General features: G+C 39.7%; 1 protein-coding gene and 1 long non-coding RNA gene across 5 annotated transcripts in view; one reads left to right on the top strand and one right to left on the bottom strand.

The window, feature by feature from the left end:
• Positions 1–1,537, bottom strand: part of LOC101428569 (solute carrier organic anion transporter family member 1B3) — a 59,074-nt gene extending 57,537 nt beyond the window's left edge. For 3 of the 4 annotated variants that reach the window (XR_009182100.1, XM_004473230.4, XM_004473232.2), the window contains exons 1-2: positions 917–988; positions 119–244 (exon numbers count right to left, since the gene is read on the bottom strand). The gene's annotated coding sequence lies outside the window, so the exon portion shown is untranslated. Of the gene's footprint in view, positions 1–118; positions 245–916; positions 989–1,449 lie in introns of those variants that run through there. The other variant, XM_071210210.1, reaches the window with a different exon arrangement.
• Positions 1,538–1,675: 138 nt separating this feature from the next.
• The window catches only part of LOC139437093 (uncharacterized), a 73,374-nt gene continuing 55,740 nt past the window's right edge, over positions 1,676–19,309 (top strand). Inside the window, exon 1 of the long non-coding RNA XR_011646678.1 lies at positions 1,676–1,802. This is a non-coding gene — a long non-coding RNA (uncharacterized lncRNA). The remainder of the gene's footprint in view (positions 1,803–19,309) is intronic.

The following is a 19,309-nucleotide window of genomic DNA, read 5'->3' as shown; positions in this document are numbered from 1 at the left end:
ACATATTTTTTTTTCAGGGTTCCAAACAACTGGCATAAAAATTAATTTTGGGACACCAGATGTTTACATGACAGGACCACAAACATTTAGCTATATAGCATGATGGGGAAAATCTCACCTGGTTTTACCCTTTGGCACCTCCAGATTCCAGGACACAAAGAGACTGCATCAAGCTTTTACTAGTTCAGGGTAGAATAAAAGCAGTGCAGGCCAAGAGACCTGCTATTAGCATGAACCTGTGGAGCTAAGGAGGAAAAGGGGAAACAGCAATCACTAACCTCTTAGAGCTTGTTTGTTGGACTCCTCCACCTCCCACCTTGCTTTGACCATATCAACAGCTGTTTCATAAGGGCCGCCACCTCCCCACATTGGAGAAGGGGGCAGAGCTAGGGAGCCCTTAGTTTGTGCCAAGAATTGTACTGAGCAGATTTTTATTTTTCTGATTTAATTGGAGAGAAAACTATCTAGAAAACCTTCCATTTTTTAAAATGTTTGCCAACTAATTACCACTCCCTCTCATTATTCAGTTCAGGTGGAATAAACAAACAAAAAAACTAGAGCGCCTACTTGAATAATTCTATGCTATGAGTGAAAATAATTGCCTTGTAGCACGTTTAGGGATGGCAGTGAAGGTCCATTTTTTCAGACACTTGAAGTTCAGTTTGTCTAGAAAATTATAGGAACAAGATTTCAAATTTTATTTTGAAATTATAAATATATTCTGTAACTTACTTTTAAGAGTACATAAATCTGAGGCTCATCTATCTCCTATTTTAAGACCTAAAACATAGGTGTGTAGAAGACACTAAGCATAAAATTTATAATATTAATCATGACCATTAAAATATTTTCTTTAAATTTGTAGAATTTCTTGTGTAGAAAAATGTTGAAATTAGAGAATCTCAAAGGTTCTTACCTGGACTTAGAATCCTCCAGCAGCAAGTCCATCCTTTTATCTCTTGTTAAGGTCCCTCTTTAAATAGTTAGGTGACTTTTTTTTTTTTGTCTATCAGTCCAATGATGATTAACCACCTTATTGGGTCATTGCCGTAGACAAATAGAAGAGATCTACCTAGCTAATTCTAGGAGTCTGGAATATTTTAAAGATTATACTAATAATTTCTCAGAATTTATACATTGTTTTTATATTGAAGTTCAAAAATAAGGTTTATTTGTGGGATAATTTACATGTGTTTACTCAAGTTGGTTGCATAAGGTTGCTTCTTTAGAAATGCATAGCAACAGATTATCACAGGTATTTAAAAACTCTTCCAAATAGAAAAGAAATCAAGGCAAATTTTTAAAAATGCTCTCCCTTTGCTTGGTCCTTGGGAGCAATTCTAATGTTATGCGGGTGAAGGCTGGATGTCCTATACAGATGGAATGTGCCAATTAAATACAAGATGGCAAATTAGAAAAAAAAAATTGATGAAAGTCAAGGCTACTTACGTGATAGGTTCCTTACATCCAGGATTAAGGAAAGAAAAGGGGTCACATTGTTTCTTTTTACAGACTTGAGTCGGGGGAAAGCTGGACCCAATTGACAGTTTTCTTGAGCGGGGGCAAAGTGTGATTAGTTTATGTATTCATTGACTAACTCAAACAGTTTGGCTGCCTACTATATCCCAGGCATTGGGCTTTACGCTGGAGGACCTGTCAGTATGGGGTAGCTGAACAATCATTTACAGCAATGCGAGGATGCCTGTATGAAAACAGTGCCACTCACTGCCATCGCTGCAGGTCAAGGACTGCTACAGATGCAGCAGTATGTACTTAACTTCTGAATCTCAGTTCTTCCTTAGGTGAGTTCTTTTGCTGGTGAATTCTTGAGAGTTGAAGAACCAGAGAGTGGAGAAGGTTAAGGATTAGGATATGGGGGGACCTGAAAAAAGTTGACCTGGGGCTAGGAAAATTAGGGCATCCTTCCCAAATCTCTTCTGAACTAGAATCTCCTGGGGAGTCTTTGTTAAAGTAGCATTTCCAGGCCACCAGTGAGGAGATTCTGATTCATGGACCTGGGTGAAACCAAAGAATGAGCGTGCTTAATAAAGCACTTCAGATTATGTTGATAGACTGTCAGATTTGAGAACAACTGAAGCGGAGATTCCTAACACTTCCAATAGTTCTGTGGACTTCCCTTTCATTCAGAGTGAGTTTATGCTTTAGGTGTTCTCACGCTAAAATTCTTCACCTCAGACATCCACTTTGCCTGTGGCATGTCAACTAACTCTGAGACAAATGCGCAGATGTCTGAATGTAAAGCAGTACAAATGAACTGAGAATCTTCCTAATCCCTAACCCAAGGCTATCAGCCAAGGCTATCAGCGGTGAAATTCTGGAGTGTGTTCAAAGGCCAAAGAGCATTTTCTGTGCTCTTCTTTCTGTGTGACTGTTTAAGCAATTAGATGGCTTTTCTTGTACGTGTGGAAAAAAGAGTGGTCAGAGGACAAGCATGTTGCAACAGTTCTTTCAAGGTCAGTATTAGGCTAGCAACATTATCAATAAAATTGGATATATTTGCTAAAAATAAACTATTGATCTTCACTGTCATGGTTCTGATGACATATCATGGTCATTGGAGACTGAAAAAATTCACGGCCAATATGTCTCTGCTATTTGCTAACAATAGGACCTTAAGTAAGTCCCTTAACTTTTCTAAGCCTCAACATTCTCTTTTATAGGAATATAAAAGAGTATGTTGATTTGGGTAATGTATATAAAGTGACTTACACAGTACCTGGCACATTATTAATTCCACACTTAGTAAGATTCATTGTCTGGCTTTTATGTATTATAGGTATCTAAAACAGTTAATTCATATCCAATGAGTAAAAATGAAATCTCGAAGGCATAGGCAGATCCCCTCCCCCTTCCCCAGGAGATTTTACTCCCTTGATTTCTGAGGTGGGTGCCACAGGAGTGGCTCAAGAAGGAAACTTCTGTCTCAGAGAAGCCCTGCGGTTGCCCTGCCTGCCACATCTCCGTGGGCGACAGTCAAGAAGTAGCTCCAGAAAGCTAAATACTGCTGGCCAAAGTCCCACCCTGTCCACCCCCCACCATGCTCAAAGCCCTGGTATTGTCAAGAGCAATCTCATAATGGCATTTGCCACTCTTAGGCTAGTCACCTCCGTAAGAAGCTGGGGACTGACTCCCTGCTTTCTCTCATCACCTCCTCCTTGATCCCCAGAGGGCTTTGCTCACCCCAGTTTCTGACCCCCTCTCCTTTCCCTCTCTCAGGCCTGAACTGAAACCCTTCTCTTGGCCTTTCTGGAACTCATGGTAAATCCTAACTAAAATTCCCATTACCTTCAGCCTTTTTTCTGCTTTGCCTCTTGCTCTAGCTGAAACCTGACCTTTTCCTGTAGACACAGGCCTGCAGGCAGGATGATATGTGGGGCTGCTTTATCCCCCATATCACTCTTAAAACTAGGCCTGGAGATGGGCTCATTTCCAATATGCCTCACCTGCTATTTCCTTTACATTTTTCTTCCTTCCTTTTTCAAGAGCTCTAGTTTTGATTCTTATATCAAAATTCTCAAAGAAACAGCTTTTGGTTTTGTTGATTTTCTTTTTTTTTCATTCTCAGTATCATTTATTTCTGCTCTAATCTTTGTTATTTCTTTTTTCTGCTTACTTTGGGATTGGTTTCCTGTTCTTTTTTTAGTTTCTTCAATTGTTCAGTTAGATCTTTGATTTTAGCTCTTCTTTTTTAACAGAGGCATTTCAGCTATAAATTTTCCTCTCAGCACTGCCTTCACTGTATCCCATAAGTTTTGATATGTTGTGTTCTCATTTTCTTTTATCTTGAGATAACTACTAATTTCTCTTGTAATTTATTCTTTGACCCACTGATTGTTTAGAAGTGTAACTGTTCAGCTTTCATATATTTGCAAAATTTCCCTTTCCCACCTATTATTGATTTCCAGCTTTATTCCATTATGATCAGAGAAGGTACTTTGCATAATTTCAGTCTTCTTAAATGTATTGAGAGATGTTTTGTGGTCCAACATGTGGTCTATCCTGGAGAAAGATCCATGAGCTCTTGAGAATGTTTACCCTGTTGGTTTTGGGTGCAACCTCATCTGTCAGGTCCAGCTTGTTAATCATATTAAGTTCCCTGTTTCCTTGTTGATCTTCTGTTTAGTTGTTCTATCTATTGATGTGAGTGGCATATTGAAATCTCCAGCAATTATTGTAGTGATGTCTATTTTTCCTTTCAGTTTTGCCAGAGGTTGCCTCACGTTTTGGGGGACATGCTTGTTTAGCTGCATAGATATTTATGACTGTTATTCTTTCCTGGTGGAATGCCCCTTTTATTACCATATAATGGGTGTCTTCATCTTCTATCTCATTTTTGCATTTAAAGTCTATTTCATCTGACACCAGTGTAGCTATCTCTGCTCTCTTTTGGTTACTATTTGTGTGAAATATCTTCTCCAACCTTTCACTTTGTCTGTTTGTACACTTGGGTCTAAGGTGAGTCTCCTGCAGGTAGGATAGGGATGGCTCATGTTTTTTATCCATTCTGTCAGCCTGTGTCTTTTGATTGGGAGTTTAATCCATTAACCTTCAATGTTATTACTGTAAAGGCATTATTTACTTCAGCCATTTTATTATTCTGTTTTTGTATGTTCATATTTTTGTCCATCTTTTTACCTTTTCATTTACCCTTTCTGATAATCTTCACTTCTACACTCACTTCCAAGCCACTCTCTCTTCTCTTTTCTTTGCTGGCTGCAGAACTCCCTGTAGTGTTTCCTGCAGAGCTGGATTCTTGTTTAGAACTCTTTCAGTTTCCACTTATCTGTAAATATTTTTAACTCATATTTTAAGGACAGTTTTCCTGTATAAAGAATTCTTGGCTGGCACTTTCTCTCTTTCAGTACCTGAATTATATCATACCACTGTCTTCTCTCCTCCATGGTTTCTGAAGAGATATCTGCATTACACCTTATTGGACATCCTTTGTATGTGATGTTTTTCTTTCCCCTTGCTGCTTTCAGGATTTTCTTTTTATCTTTGGCATTTAGTATTCTGAATATTGTGTATTGGGGTAGGTCTATTTAGATTTATTCTTTTTTTTTTATTGACTTTGTAATAATATTACATTAAAAATATATATGTGAGGTCCCATTCAACCCCCCCCCACCCCTCCCCTCCCCCCCCCCCCAACAACACTCGTTCCCATCATCATGACACATCCATTGGATTTGGTAAGTACATCTTTGGGCACCTCTGCACCTCATAGACAATGGTCCACATCGTGGGCCATACTCTCCTCCATTCCATCCAGTGGGCCCTGTGAGGATTTACAATGTCCGGTGATTACCTCTGAAGCACCATCCAGGGCAGCTCCATGTCCCAAAGACACCTCCACCTCTCATCTCTTCCTGCCCTTTCCCCATACCCATCGTCCACCATGTCCACTTTTCCCAATCCAATGCCACCTCTTCTATGTGGACATTGGATTGGTTGTGTCCATTGCACCTCTATGTCAAGAGGAGGCTCAGATTCCACATGGATGCTGGATGCAATTCTCCCATTTTCAGTTGTATTCACTCTAGGCTCCATGGTGTGGTGGTTGTCCTTCTTCAACTCCATCTTAGCTGAGTGTGGTAAGTCCAATAGATCAGATTGTAGGTGCTGGAGTCTGTTGAGGCTCAGGACCTGGCTATCACATTGTCAGTCCAGAGATTCAAATCCCCTAAATATATCTTAAACCCCAACATTAACTGCACCTCCATCACATTAGCATGAAAATCTTATGAAGGGAGATCCCATCTGAGTCCAGATTCATCACACATAAACACCATTTCCAAAGAGGGGCCATCTGCCCTGGTAGTTAACCCCATCGGCCATGACCATAACTCCCATGGGTCTCTTTAGCCCTCAAAGGAACCAATATCTGGGGGTTGTATCTGCTTTATCTGTCTCTCTGACTCTGCTCAGTTGTGCATGAGGGCAATCCTTCTGCCAGCCTCCAGACTCTTTTTTAGAAACTCGTAGCCATATAAACTCATTTCTCCTTTCCATTTCCCCCTTACTTTAGGTCAAACAGCATTTTAAAGTCATGTTATTTTATGTAGACATGGATATTCTGCTGATCCGCATTGAACCTTCCGTATAAGGTCATTTTCCAGTTGCATCATCAGTTGGTAGTTGATAGTGGTCCCTCGTTGCCAGGGAGGCTCATCCCCGGGTGTCATGTCCCACGCTGGGGGGAAGGCATTGCATTTACATGCTGAGTTTGGCTTCGAGACTGGCCACATTTGAGTAACATGAAGGCTGACAGGAGGAAATTCCCAGGCACAATGTTGCTCTAGGCCTTGTTCTTATTTTAGGTTTATCAGCTCACAAGCATAGTCATTAGCATCAGGGGCTCACTGTTGAACCCTCACTCCCTCCTGGTCCCCGCCGCTGTACCTGGGAGACTGTTGCTGCTCCCCTAGGGACCACGACAGAGCACCACTGGCCAGGAACCCAGTACCCCCCCTGCTGTGGTTTTTAATTGTTGCCACTATGAGTATATCCAAACATTACCATGCACCCTGGACATATATTCTTTACAGCTCCCTGTCAGCCATATATCACCTGTCATTGGTATCCCATACCAGTATCCCTCCATTGCCATTGTTGAAACACTCTGTGATCCAGAACTCCCCGAAATTTGAAGCCCAATATAATGTCATGGTCCCTTACTAGGGAATGGCATATAGCGATGGGTTTAAAGGATAGATAAAGAACTTGGATAAAGTTAGATAAAGAACTTAGATAAAGAATGTTGACTTGAAAAAATTCCACATCCTATCTTTTTCTTTTTTTATTTTTTCCCCCCTAATTATTCAGCTTTTCTTCACAGGAGTCCTAGACCACAGCATTGCATATATATAATATACAGCACTCCCACACATCCACCAGAAAACCTTTTCCCTTCCACAGTGATACTCTTACGCCCTATTCATATCATATTTACTTAAAGTGATGTACAGAGTCTGAGACATTAGCTTTCTAACAAGGTGACATCTGTGCTTACATTATGGTGCATACTTTAGGATACACAGTTCTTTACATTTTTAGTTATCCTATGTTTTACATTATGGTTTACATTATCAGTCTGTCATCTCCTATATGTTATGGTGTAACATTACATGTTTTATATCCATCCTTGTGTACTCTCAAGAAATTCCTCTCTTACCCCCCATTTACTTTGGTTCCACACATTTAACATCCATTTTCCCTTCCACCTTGGTGCCCACCGTGACAGCCAACCTCCGTTTCCTGAGGAGCCACTTCCAGATATAGATGGAATAGTGTTCAGGGCCTAACTTGCTCAACTGCCCCAATGCCCTGGGAGCCACCCTTTCTCTCGAGGGATACAGTTCCCTCTATTTGATGGCATTAGTCTTCCCCAGGATGTGGGTCCACCCCCACTCTCACTACTTGGGTTTCTACCCCATGGTGTAACCCACTCTGGCAGAACGAGCATTTAGACATTCCCCAGGAGCCCGTCCTGCATCAGACCCTCCCCTCCGAGCATTCTAAACAGGTAACCCTCTTTATTATATTTTGATATAATTTTCTCGGCATTTTACTGTCCACCAACACCTGACCCTCTCCTGTGTTCGTATGCTACCCCTCCCTCCCCCCACTTTTGGGCAACGTTACCCATCCGTCCCTCCCCAGCCACCCTCAAACCCGCAAAGCCCCAACTAAAGGCAACCCCTTGCCCCCCTTTTATCTCTTCTTTGTGTTCATACTTACCACCATCTTGTCTTAAATTCCACCCCTGCAGACATCGGCTCATATCCTTCCTCCACCCTCCGATTTCCTGTAAGCCTATCATTCAGTCTCTTGCTATCTAGGGCAGCTTGTTTATTTCATATCATTGAGGTCATGTAGTATTTGTCCTTCAATGTCTGGGTTGCTTCACTCAACATAAGGTTCTCAAGATTCATCCATGTTATCACATGTGTTTGTAGTGTGTTTGTTCTTACAGCCGAGTAGTATTCCATTGTGTGTATATACCACATTTTATTGATCCACTCATCTGTTGATGGGCATTTGGGTTGATTCCAACTTTTGGCAATAGTGAACAATGCTGCTATGAACATTGGTGTACATATATCGGTTTGTGTCCTTGTTTTCAATTCTGCTGGGTATATACCCAGCAGTGGTATTGCTGGGTCATATGGCAAATCTATGGCTAGTTTTTTGAGAAACTGCCATACTGTCCTCCAGAATGGTTGGATCCTTCTGCATTCCCACCAGCAGTGGATGAGTGTTCCCCTTTCTTCACATCCTCTCCAGCACTTGTATTCTTCTGTTTTTTTCATAGCTGCCAATCTTATGGGTGTAAGATGGTATCTCATTGTAGTTTTGATTTGCATTTCCCTGATAGCTAGAGATTTGGAACATTTTTTCATGTGCTTTCTTGCCATTTGTATTTCTTCTTCAGAGAAGTGTCTGTTTAAGTCTTTTTCCCATTTTTTAAATGGGTTGTTTATCTTTTTATTTTCAAGATATAGGAGTTCTTTATATATGCAAGTTATAAGTTTCTTATCAGATATATGATTGCCAAATATTTTCTCCCACTGTGTGGGCTCCCTTTTTACTTTTTTGACAAACTCCTTTGAGGTGCAGAAGGCTTTAATTTTGAGGAAGTCCCATTTATCTATTAGTTCTTTTGCTGCTCGTGCTTTTGGTGAGATATTCATAAATCCATTTCCTATTACAAGGTCCTGTAGATGTTTCCCTACACTGCTTTCTAAGGTTTTTATGGTCTTGGCTCTTATATTTAGGTCTTTGATCCATCTTGAGTTGATCTTTGTATAAGGTGTGAGATGGTAATCCTCTTTCATTCTTCTACATATGGCTATCCAGTTCTCCAGACACCATTTGTTGAATAGGCCACTCTCTCCCAGTTGAGAGGGTTTGGTGGCTTTATCGAATATTATGTGGCTGTATATGTGAGGTTCTATATCAGAGCTTTCAATTCGATTCCATTGGTCTATGTGTCTCTCCTTATGCCAATACCATGCTGTTTTCACCACCGTAGCTTTATAGTATGTTTTGAAGTCAGGTAGTGTGATTCCTCCAATTTCGTTTTTCTTTTTCAGTATGTCTTTGGCTATTCGGGGTCTCTTTCCTTTCCAAATAAATTTCATAGTTAGTTTTTCTAGTTCCTTAAAGAAGGCTGCATTGATTTTTATTGGGATTGCATTGAATGTGTAGATCAGTTTTGGTAGGATAGACATCTTAATAATGTTCAGTCTTCCTATCCATGAACAAGGAATAGTCTTCCATTTATTTAGGTCTTCTTTGATTTCCTTGAACAATCTTGTATAGTTCTCCTTGTATAAGTTCTTTACCTCTTTAGTTAAATTTATTCCTAAGTATTTGATTTTTTTATTTACTATTGTGAATGGTATTTGTTTCTTGATTTCCTCCTGATCTTGCTCATTATTGGTGTACAGAAATGCTACTGATTTTTGCGCATTGATCTTATAACCTGCGACTTTACTAAACTCATTTATGAGTTCTAGAATCTTCGTTGAAGATCTCTCAGGGTTTTCTATGTATAGGATCATGTCATCTGCAAATAATGAAATTTTGACTTCTTCCTTTCCAATTTGAATGCCTTTTATTTCTGGTTCTTGCCTCAGTGCTCGAGCAAGTACTTCTAAGACAGTGTTAAATAGGAGCGGAGACAGTGGGCATCCTTGTCTTGTTCCTGAGTTTAGAGGGAAGGAGTCTAGGATTTCTCCATTGTAAACAATATTGGCTTTAGGTTTTTCATATATACTCTTTATCATGTTCAAAAAATTCCCTTGTATTCCAATCTTTTGGAGTGTTTTTATCAAGAAAGGGTGCTGTATTTTGTCAAATGCTTTTTCTGCATCAATAGATATAATCATGTGATTTTTTTCCTTCAATCTGTTTATATGGTGTATTACGTTGATTGATTTTCTTATGTTGAACCATCCTTGCATACCTGGGATGAATCCCACTTGGTTGTGGTGTATAATACGTTTAATGTGTTGTTGAATACGATTAGCAAGTATTTTGTTAAGTATTTTTGCGTCTAGGTTCATTAGAGAAATTGGTCTGTAATTTTCCTTTCTTGTGATGTCTTTGTTTGGCTTTGGTACTAGGGTAATGTTGGCATCATAGAAGGAGTTGGGTAATGTTCTTTCTGTTTCGATGTTTTGGAATAGTTTCAGCAGGATTGGTGTCAGTTCTTTCCGGAATGTTTTGTAGAATTCACCTGTGAAGCCATCTGGCCCTGGACTCTTCTTAGTTGGGAGATTTTTAATAACTGATTCTATCTCTCTGCTTGTGATTGGTTTGTTAAGATCATCAATTTCTTCTTTTGTCAATATGGGCTGTTTATGTGTTTCTAGGAATTTGTCCATTTCCTCTAGATTGTCATTTTTGTTGGAATATAGTTTTTCAAAATATCCTCTTATGATAGTCTTTATTTCTGTGGGGTCAGTGGTGATATCGCCTTTCTCATTTCTTATTTTGTGTATTTGCATCTCCTCTCTTTTTTTCTTTGTTAGTGTTGCTAAAGGTTTGTCAATTTTGTTAATCTTCTCAAAAAACCAGCTCTTGGTCTTGTTTATCTGTTCAAGTGCTTTCTTATTTTCTATTTCATTTAGTTCTGCTCTTATCTTTGTTATTTCCTTCCTTCTTCTTCCTGTCCAACATCCTTTTAATTACAGTTTTTCTTTCCACCATATCACTGATTCTTTTTTCCATATTTCAAATTTACTGTTGTGTGCCTCTATTGTATTTTTAATATCATTTATTTTATTAATTATATTTCATTCCCATAAGTTCTGCTATTTTTCTGTCCAGGAATTTAAATTTTTCTTTGTGCTTAACGAGTGTCATCTTAATGTCTTTCTTTAGGTATATCATCCTTCAACTCCATGATTTGATTTAGGAGATTTGTATGAATCTCATTGATTAGCTCTTTCAATTCCTGTGTCTCATTTGAAACTTTGATTTGTTCCTTTGTTTGAGTCATATCTTCCTTTTTCTTAAAATAGCTTGTAATTTTTGCTGATGTCTAGGCATTTGATGCTGTTGCTGAGTTTACTCTAATTTTCAGTTTCTCTCTCTTGCCCAGGGATTTACTATTAAGTAGCTGTATTCTTTGACTCTTAGTTCAACTTGTTATAAATATTTAGGATTTTCCCTGTTTAACTGCTCAAACCAGGGCTAAGGACCCAGCAATGGGGTGCAGGCCAGTTTCCAAGGGTCTTGAAGAGCGGGACAGTAAAGGTACCTGCTTGCCTCTTATTTATTAATTATTACTTTTCCTCTTTCTTGCACTTTTCTGGTCTGGCCAGCAGATGGCACTCTTTGGCAGCTCTCAGCTCAGACTCTAGGTGCTGGACAGATGAAAGGTCCTCAGGGCTGGCCAAGCCTCATAAACCAACTTTTTCAGAGGCAGTTCTCCTCCCTTGGCAGGCCACACCCTCCCTTCCTCGGCCTCCTCAGCCACCAGGCCAGGGCAGCTGGGAGGGTGTTTGAGAGGGCACATTATCTTTAGTTCCCATCAGGGTCTCAGTGAACACAATGTCAAGGCCCCACCTGACCTGGAAGTGTGAGATGTCTCCAATGTAGCAGACCAAGTTCGCTGGCCAAAATCTGAATTTGCTGTAGGCTGTGTCCTTCCCTCTTCCCTTTCCTGGAGAAGAAGACCCCTGCAACCCCATCAGTCTGCAGCTGCTGCAGTCCACAGACTGCTGTTTGCTCCTGAGGTGGGGGGTGGGCATCGGCTGCTGCTTTTGCAGCTCTACTCATGGTTTTTTTCAGCCAGCCAAGACACCTTTCCTTCACTCCTCTCTCTTCTGGGTGGTGTCTCGCCTTCCCCTGGTGTTCTGAGCCCCAGAGCAGCCCTCCAGACAGTCTCCACCTGTCCACTAGCTATTTTTTCTGGGAGAGAAAAGTGACCTCTTTGCCTCTCTAATCCTCCACCTTCCTAGCCAGGTCCTACCATGCTGACTTAAATTCATGACCATGAAACTCAAATGGGTCTTCATTTTGTCAAGGAATCATACAGCATTTTCCTTGTCCATATTCTCTTGCTTTCTGAGTAACTCTTTACTACCCTCTTCTCTCCAAAACTGTTCTCACCTTCAACTGATGACCTATTCACTGATGAAATACTATTTTTTAATGCTCTGGCTGAATGGTTTACAATCAGAGACATGAGAAGGCTTTCCAAAGGATATGTGAACAAAGACAATTTTTGTTTTAAATTTCTTTTTCATTTAAAAATAGTGCTACCATAACCACCACTCATTACCAAAACATTTCCATCATTCCAAGAGGAACTTCGTGCACTTTAAGCCTTTACGCCCTATTCCCTAAATCTATGCTGTCCCTTGGTAACCTATATGCTAGACTCTGACTCTATGAGTTTGCTTATTCTAAATATTTCAAATCAGCAAGATCATACAATTTTTGTCCTTATTTCATTCAACGGTATGTCTTCAAGTTTCATCCATGCTGTCACATGTATCAGCACTTTGTTACTTTTATGGCTGAATAATATTTCATTGTATGTATGTACCACATTTTGTTTATTCATTCATTAGTTGATGGATACTTGGGTTTCTTCCATATTTTAGTAATTGTGAAATACATAGATTTTAGAAAAATATTTGACAGCTTTATTGAAGAAATAAACGGTGCACAATAAACTGTATATACTTAAGTATAAAATTTACTCTTGACATGCATTCACCCATGAGACCAAAGTAATAAATATAAGTCATCTCCAGGAGGTTTCTTCTTCCCTTTTCCTCCTCCAGACCCAGCCAATCACTGTAGATTATTGAACATAAGTTTACACTTTTGAGCATTTTATATTATCAGACAGTATGTACTATTTGTTGTCTGACTTTTTTTACTCAACGTCATTATTTTGAGGGTTCAACCATGTTGTGTATATCAACAGCTCATTTCTTTCAGTGCTAAATATATTCAATTATATGCATAAACCACAACTTGCTTACTTCCCTATTGATGGACATTTGGGTTATTGCCAGTTTAGAGCTCTTATAAATAAAAGTATTACAAACATTTGTTTATAAGTCTATGTGGCCATATGCTTCATGTGTCTTGAATAAATATCTATTACTAGAATGCCTGGGTCATATGGGAGGTGTATGTATGAGTTTTTAAGAAATTGCCAAACTGGATTCTAACATAGTTGTATCATTTTACATTCTCAGCAGACCCTTGGAACCTGTGATAACTAGTGAGTTTCAATTTTTGAAGAATAAAGTTTATAGTTACATGCCGTAATATTGAAGGCTTAACATATTGGTCTGTTTTCCTTTATTGAGCACTATCTAAGTTCTCGAGAGATTCTTGCCCCTCTAATTGAGAACACAGCAGGACTCCCCAGGATGACAGTTATGATGGTCAGGCTAATGTATCAACTCGGCCAGGTAGTTAAGCCCAGTTGTTTGGTGAAGCAAGCACTGGGTTAATTGTAATACAAAGACATTTGTGGACTTCGTCGTCAGTGAGTTTACTGCACAGATGGCTGATTACATCTACAATCAACCAGGAAAACTGCCGTCAGCCATGAGTGACATTTTATCCAATCAATTGAATGCCTTAAAAGGGGATTTCAGCATTCAGAGAGAATTTCCCAGTTCGATTTAGGACAGCCAGTGTCTCCCAGGAACTCATCAAGGACCTTCATTGGACTTTCATCTAAGCCCCTGGTTTGCAGTGTACGTGTGGAACTGGGACTTGTGTATCCTCACAATTACATGAGAGAATTTTTATAAAATTTCATACTATTTACATGTATCTCCTGTTGGTTCTGTTTCCCTAAAGAACCCTGACTCTACAGGAGTTTAATATTTTCTTGTTGATTGTGTGGGTTTCTACCCACTGAGAAAACCCACTAAGGCAAGATGAATGCTTTCGTATTCCATAGCAACCAGCCTCAGGTGCATTCTATCCTGTATATCCCCTCACCCCTGATGCCCCACACCAGTAACCGTCCATCAGATTTGCCAAAAGAATATTCCCAACGTTGTAGTTTTACTCACAGACCTGCAAATACACCCTCCACCATTCCATGGATAGTTCAATCCAACCTCCTTATCCAACTCCCACTCACATTCCTGCACCATAGAACCAATAGCATCACTGCACCACTATCACCCCATTTACTGCCCAACCACACCCTCCACCTTATCATAGATTTTGCCCAGATTGAGCATCAGCTCACCCCCTTCTTCTCCATTTCTGTCTCTTATTAACCTGTCTTCCAGATTCTACCTCTGTGAGTCTAGTCAATTTGCTTAAGTCATGTAAGTGAGGTCATATTTGTCCTTCAGTGACTAGCTTACTTCACCCAACATAAGGTCTTTAAGATTCAACCATGTTATCCCATGTGTTAGTACTGTGTTCCTTCTTATAGCTGAGTAATATTCCATTGTGTGTGTGTATATATATGTGTGTATATATATATATATACACACACACACACATATATACCACTGTTTGCTTATCCATTCTTCTGTTGAGGGACACTTGGGTTGCTTCCAACTTCTGGCAATTGTGAATAATGCTGCTATGCACATTGGTATGCATGTATCTGTTCGTGTCCTTGTTTTCAATTCTTCTGGGTAAATACCCAGCAGTGGATCATATGGCAGTTCTATATTTAGCTTCCTGAGGAACCTCCAAACTGTCCTCCACAATGGCCGCACCATTCTACATTCCCACCAGCAGTGGATAAATGTTCCCATTCCTCCACATCCTCTCTAACACTTGTTTTTCTAGTAGCCAGCAGTCTAATGGGTGTAAAATGATATCTCATTGTAGTTAAAAATATATATATATATACAATAAACTTTATTTTTAGAGTGGTTTTAGATGACAGAAAATAAACATCAAAAGTATAAGGGATTGGGAAGTGGATTTGACTCAACTGATAGACCAACTGCCTATCATACGGTTCAAACCCAGGGCCTCCTGACCTGTGTGGTGAGCTGGCCCATGCACAGTGCTGACATGCACAAGGAGTGCTGTGCCACACAGGGGTGTCCCCTGTGTAGGGGAGCCCCATGCACAAGGAGTGAACCCCACAAGAGGAGCTGTCCTGCGTGGAAAAAGGCACAGCCTGCCCAGGAGTGGCACTGCACACACAGAGAGCTGACACAGCTAGATGATGCAACAAAAAGACACAGATTACCAGTGCCACTGACAAGAATAGAAGCACATATAGAAGAACACACAGCGAATGGGACACAGAGAACAGACAACAGAAGCGGGGTGAAGGGGAGAGAAGTAAATAAAAAATAAACCTTAAAAAAAAAGTATAAGGGATTCCCGTGTACCCCCCTCCCTCTCCCACATCATCCCCTAATTTTAAAAAAATGTAGCTACAATTTATTATGATATATCTGTAAAAGCCACTCATTAAAAGTGCACTTTAAAAAAATGACTCATTTGTAGTAAGGACTAACCTACCTATAGTAATAATCTAAAAAATAAAACCATCACTGTGACATTTGTCAGTATGTCACACATTTAACAAATACTAAAGGAGGCAACTGTCACTGTTATAACTTCTTTTTTCTTTTAAGATTTATTTTATTTATTTTTCCCCACCCCTGCCCCCACCCTGATGTTTTTCTTTTGCTGTCTGTGTCCATTTGCTGTGTGGTCTTCTGTGTCTATTTCTCTTTTTTCCTTTTCTTCTCATCTTTCTCCTCTAGGGTCTACTGGGATTCGATCCTGGGGACCTCTAATGTGGAGAGAGGTTCCCTGTCAACTGTGCCACCTCAGTTCCTGGTCTCTGCTGCAATTCGCTTTGACTCACATCATCATCTTGCTGCATGGCTCACTTGCCTGGGCACTGGCTCACCAACCAGGCACTCACATGGGCACTTGGCTCACTGTTCAGGCACACTTTCTCTTCTTCCTTTTCACCTGGATGTCCCAGGAATCGAAACTGGGTTCTCCCATATAGTAGGTGGAGGCCTTATCACTTGAGCCACATCTGCTTCCCTGTTATAACTTCTTTAAAGCCAAAAACTTAAGCACAAATCAGAATTAAGAGAAACTTCAGGATGTTCTCATTTGCGTGCATTTTTTACTAAACTTTCAAAGATTCCACATATAACAAAACCACAACTCTGAATCAAAATGAATATTAAAAACCTTTAAGACTTGTGAAACTTACTCTACAGAAACAAGGAAAACAGTGAATAGTAACAACAGTATATTTCTAGGACAGAAAGCAATTAATTATTTGCTTTATCATAAAATAAATGTCAGTGAATCAACATTTTAGTAACACTGACCAAGTTATTTACTATTCAAGACTTTCTTTTCAAGTTGTGTCTTTAAAATGAATGCATTCATGTATTTGGATTAACTTATATATCAAAAACATTTTTGCTCAAAAATCTAAAGTATAAACCATAACTTATTAAAGCATAGTCCAAACACTATACAGTAATGCTACCATTTAGATTTATATGCTTCTTCTGGAAAACTTATCTTACAAACAGGGGTTTTGCCCTGTTTCTCTGGAATAAATGTCCCTATGTCTAAAACTTTAAGTGATTCATGCTATGCATTTTCCTTCATCAGACTCTGATAAAAACAAAGCCATGTGGTGGACTATCCTCTGTCTCAGTTACATTCTCTACAGCCTCAGAAGCAGGCACAATAACCATTGCTTTATTTGTTGAAGCTGTCTTCTGTTTTTCAGCAATAGCTACACAAACAGCAACAATCTGATCATTTTCAAAGTCAGTCAGGAATTGACTTTGGAGAGAAATCTTTTACTTCTGCTGATAATTCATTCTTTTTAATCCTTGGTGCCACTTTCTGTTGTTCCTGGAGTGTTCTTGTCTAACAAATATCTTCTTTCCATTTTTTCAGTATTCATTGGATAGACATAAAGGACTATTTGAAAATTTCAACTTGCTTCATCCATTTTGTCCTTTAACTCTCTTTTTTCATATTATTCTACTGGCTATCTTCTTATCCTTAGTTTACCCTTCCTAATAATCTTCATTTCTAAACTCTTCTCCAAATCTCTCACTCAAATTTTTCGTTTCAGGCTGCATCACCCCCTTCAGAATCTCTTGCAAATCTGGTCTTTTGGTAACAAATTCTACTGGTTTTTGTTTGACTGTGAAGACTTTCAACTCACCCTCATTTTTGAATTCACCTTTGCCGTAAATAGAATTCATGGCTGACAGTTTTTCTCTTTCAGTACCATAAATACATCATACCATGTTCTTCTCACCTCCATGGTTTCTGATGAGAGGTTGGCACTGAATCTTATTGAATTTCCCTCGTATGTGATGCTTTCCTTTTCTTTTGCTACTTTCAGAATCCTCTCCTTATCTCTCATATTTGTCATTCTGACTAGTAGGTATCTTGGAGTATGTCTATTTGTATTTACTCTGTTTGAGATGTGTTGTCCTTCTTGGATATTGATATTTATGTCCTTCATAAGGTATGGGAAGTTTTTGGTCATTATTTCTTCAAATATTCTTTCTGCCCCTTGCTCATTCTCTTCTCCTTCTGGGACTCCAATAATGTGAATATTTGTGCATATTGCATTGTCATTCATTTCCCTGAGACTCTGTTCCATCTTTTCCATTCTCTTCACTTTCTGTTCTCCTGTCTTTTCCAGTTAAGATGTCTGTCTTTGAAATCACTAATTTTGTCTTCAAGCAATTCAAATCTACCCTTATGTGCTTCTAATGTATATTTAATCTCATCCATAATGTCTTTCATTCCCATAAGGTCTATTATTTTTCTTTGCGAGATTTCAAATTGTTTTTTATGCTCTCCCAGTGTCTTCTTGATATCCTTTATTTCTTTAGTCATATTTTCTTTAATTTCTTTGAAGTGATTTAGGAGAATTGTGTGATTTTCACTGATTACTTGTATTAAATCCTATATCTCTTTAGGATGTTTGTTTTGTTCTTTTGGCTGGGCCATCTCTTCCTATCTTGTAATATGGTTTGTAATTTTTTGCTGATGTCTAGCCATCTGAATCTGTTGGTGAATTTGCTCTGATGGCTAATTTCTCTCTCTTGCCTACTGTTTTTCCTCCACAGTTCTTCTGTGATATTTGGTTCAACTTATTTTCAGCCTTTAAAATTGCCCAGCTTAAGTTTTCAAAATCAGGCCAGGGACTCACTTGAGGGGCACAGATTTTCTCCCAGGGGTCAGATAGAGAGTGTGGTTTTTGTCCATGCTGCTTCCAGAGAGGCCAGCAGATGGTGCTAGTCAGTGCACCTTTCCATGGAGGTTTCAGTCTCAGCTTTCCAGACTGGAGATTCAAAATGAATTCATTGGCTGAATTCATTGAAGAAAGCACCTTTCTTTTCCCTTGAAACAGCTGACAGGGAAGAAGATGCCTGCTCCCCTCTAAGTCAACTGCAGTGAATCAGGTGTTTTACCCCAGCTTAATATCTTGGGGAAGGGGGACGGGAGCACTTCCCCACTGCCATGGGGGCTTGGTAACTCATGTTAGTTGTTTTGGCTTCTTCATCTCTCTGCCCTCCTCTTCCTGGGAGTTGTATAGCACTGTCCTGGTCTGCTGACCCCCAGGGCATTTCCCTTGAACAGCTTTTGCCTCTTTCTCTGTTGTTTTTGTGAGAGCATTCATCTCTGCTTGTTAGTCCATCTTCCCACAATCCCTCATTGTAGTTTTTTTTTAAAGACTTATTTATTTATTTATTTTGTTCCCCTTCCCCTCCCACCCCCCGCCCCAGTTGTCTGTTCTCTGTGTCTATTTGCTGCGTCTTTCTTCTTTGTCCGCTTCTGTTGTTGTCAGCAGCACAGGAGTCTGTGTTTCTTTTGGTTGCGTCATCTTGTTGTGTCAGCTCTCTGTGTGGGTGGCACCATTCTTAGGCAGGCTGTACGTTCTTTCGCGTTGGGTGGCCCTCCTTACGGGGTGCACTCCTTGTACGTGGGACTCCCCTATGTGGGGGACACCCTGCATGGCCTGGCACTCCTTGTGAGCATCAGCACTGCACATGGGCTAGCTCCACATGGGTCAAGGAGGCCCAGAGTTTGAACCGCAGACCTCCCATGTGGTAGACGGATGCCCTAACCACTGGGCCAAGTCCGTTTCCCTCATTGTAGTTTTGATTTGCATTTCCCTAATACTAGTGATGTTGAGTATCTTTTCACGTGCTTTTAGCCACTTTTATTTCTTTTTTGGAGAAGTATCTATTCAAATCTCTTGCTCAGTTTTTAAATGGTTTTTTTGTCTTTTTATTTTTGAGAGGTAGGA

Source organism: Dasypus novemcinctus, chromosome 20, assembly GCF_030445035.2.
Source record: "Dasypus novemcinctus isolate mDasNov1 chromosome 20, mDasNov1.1.hap2, whole genome shotgun sequence".
In the NCBI taxonomy this organism is placed as follows: domain Eukaryota; kingdom Metazoa; phylum Chordata; class Mammalia; order Cingulata; family Dasypodidae; genus Dasypus; species Dasypus novemcinctus.
This window is presented reverse-complemented; position numbering and strand designations above follow the sequence as displayed.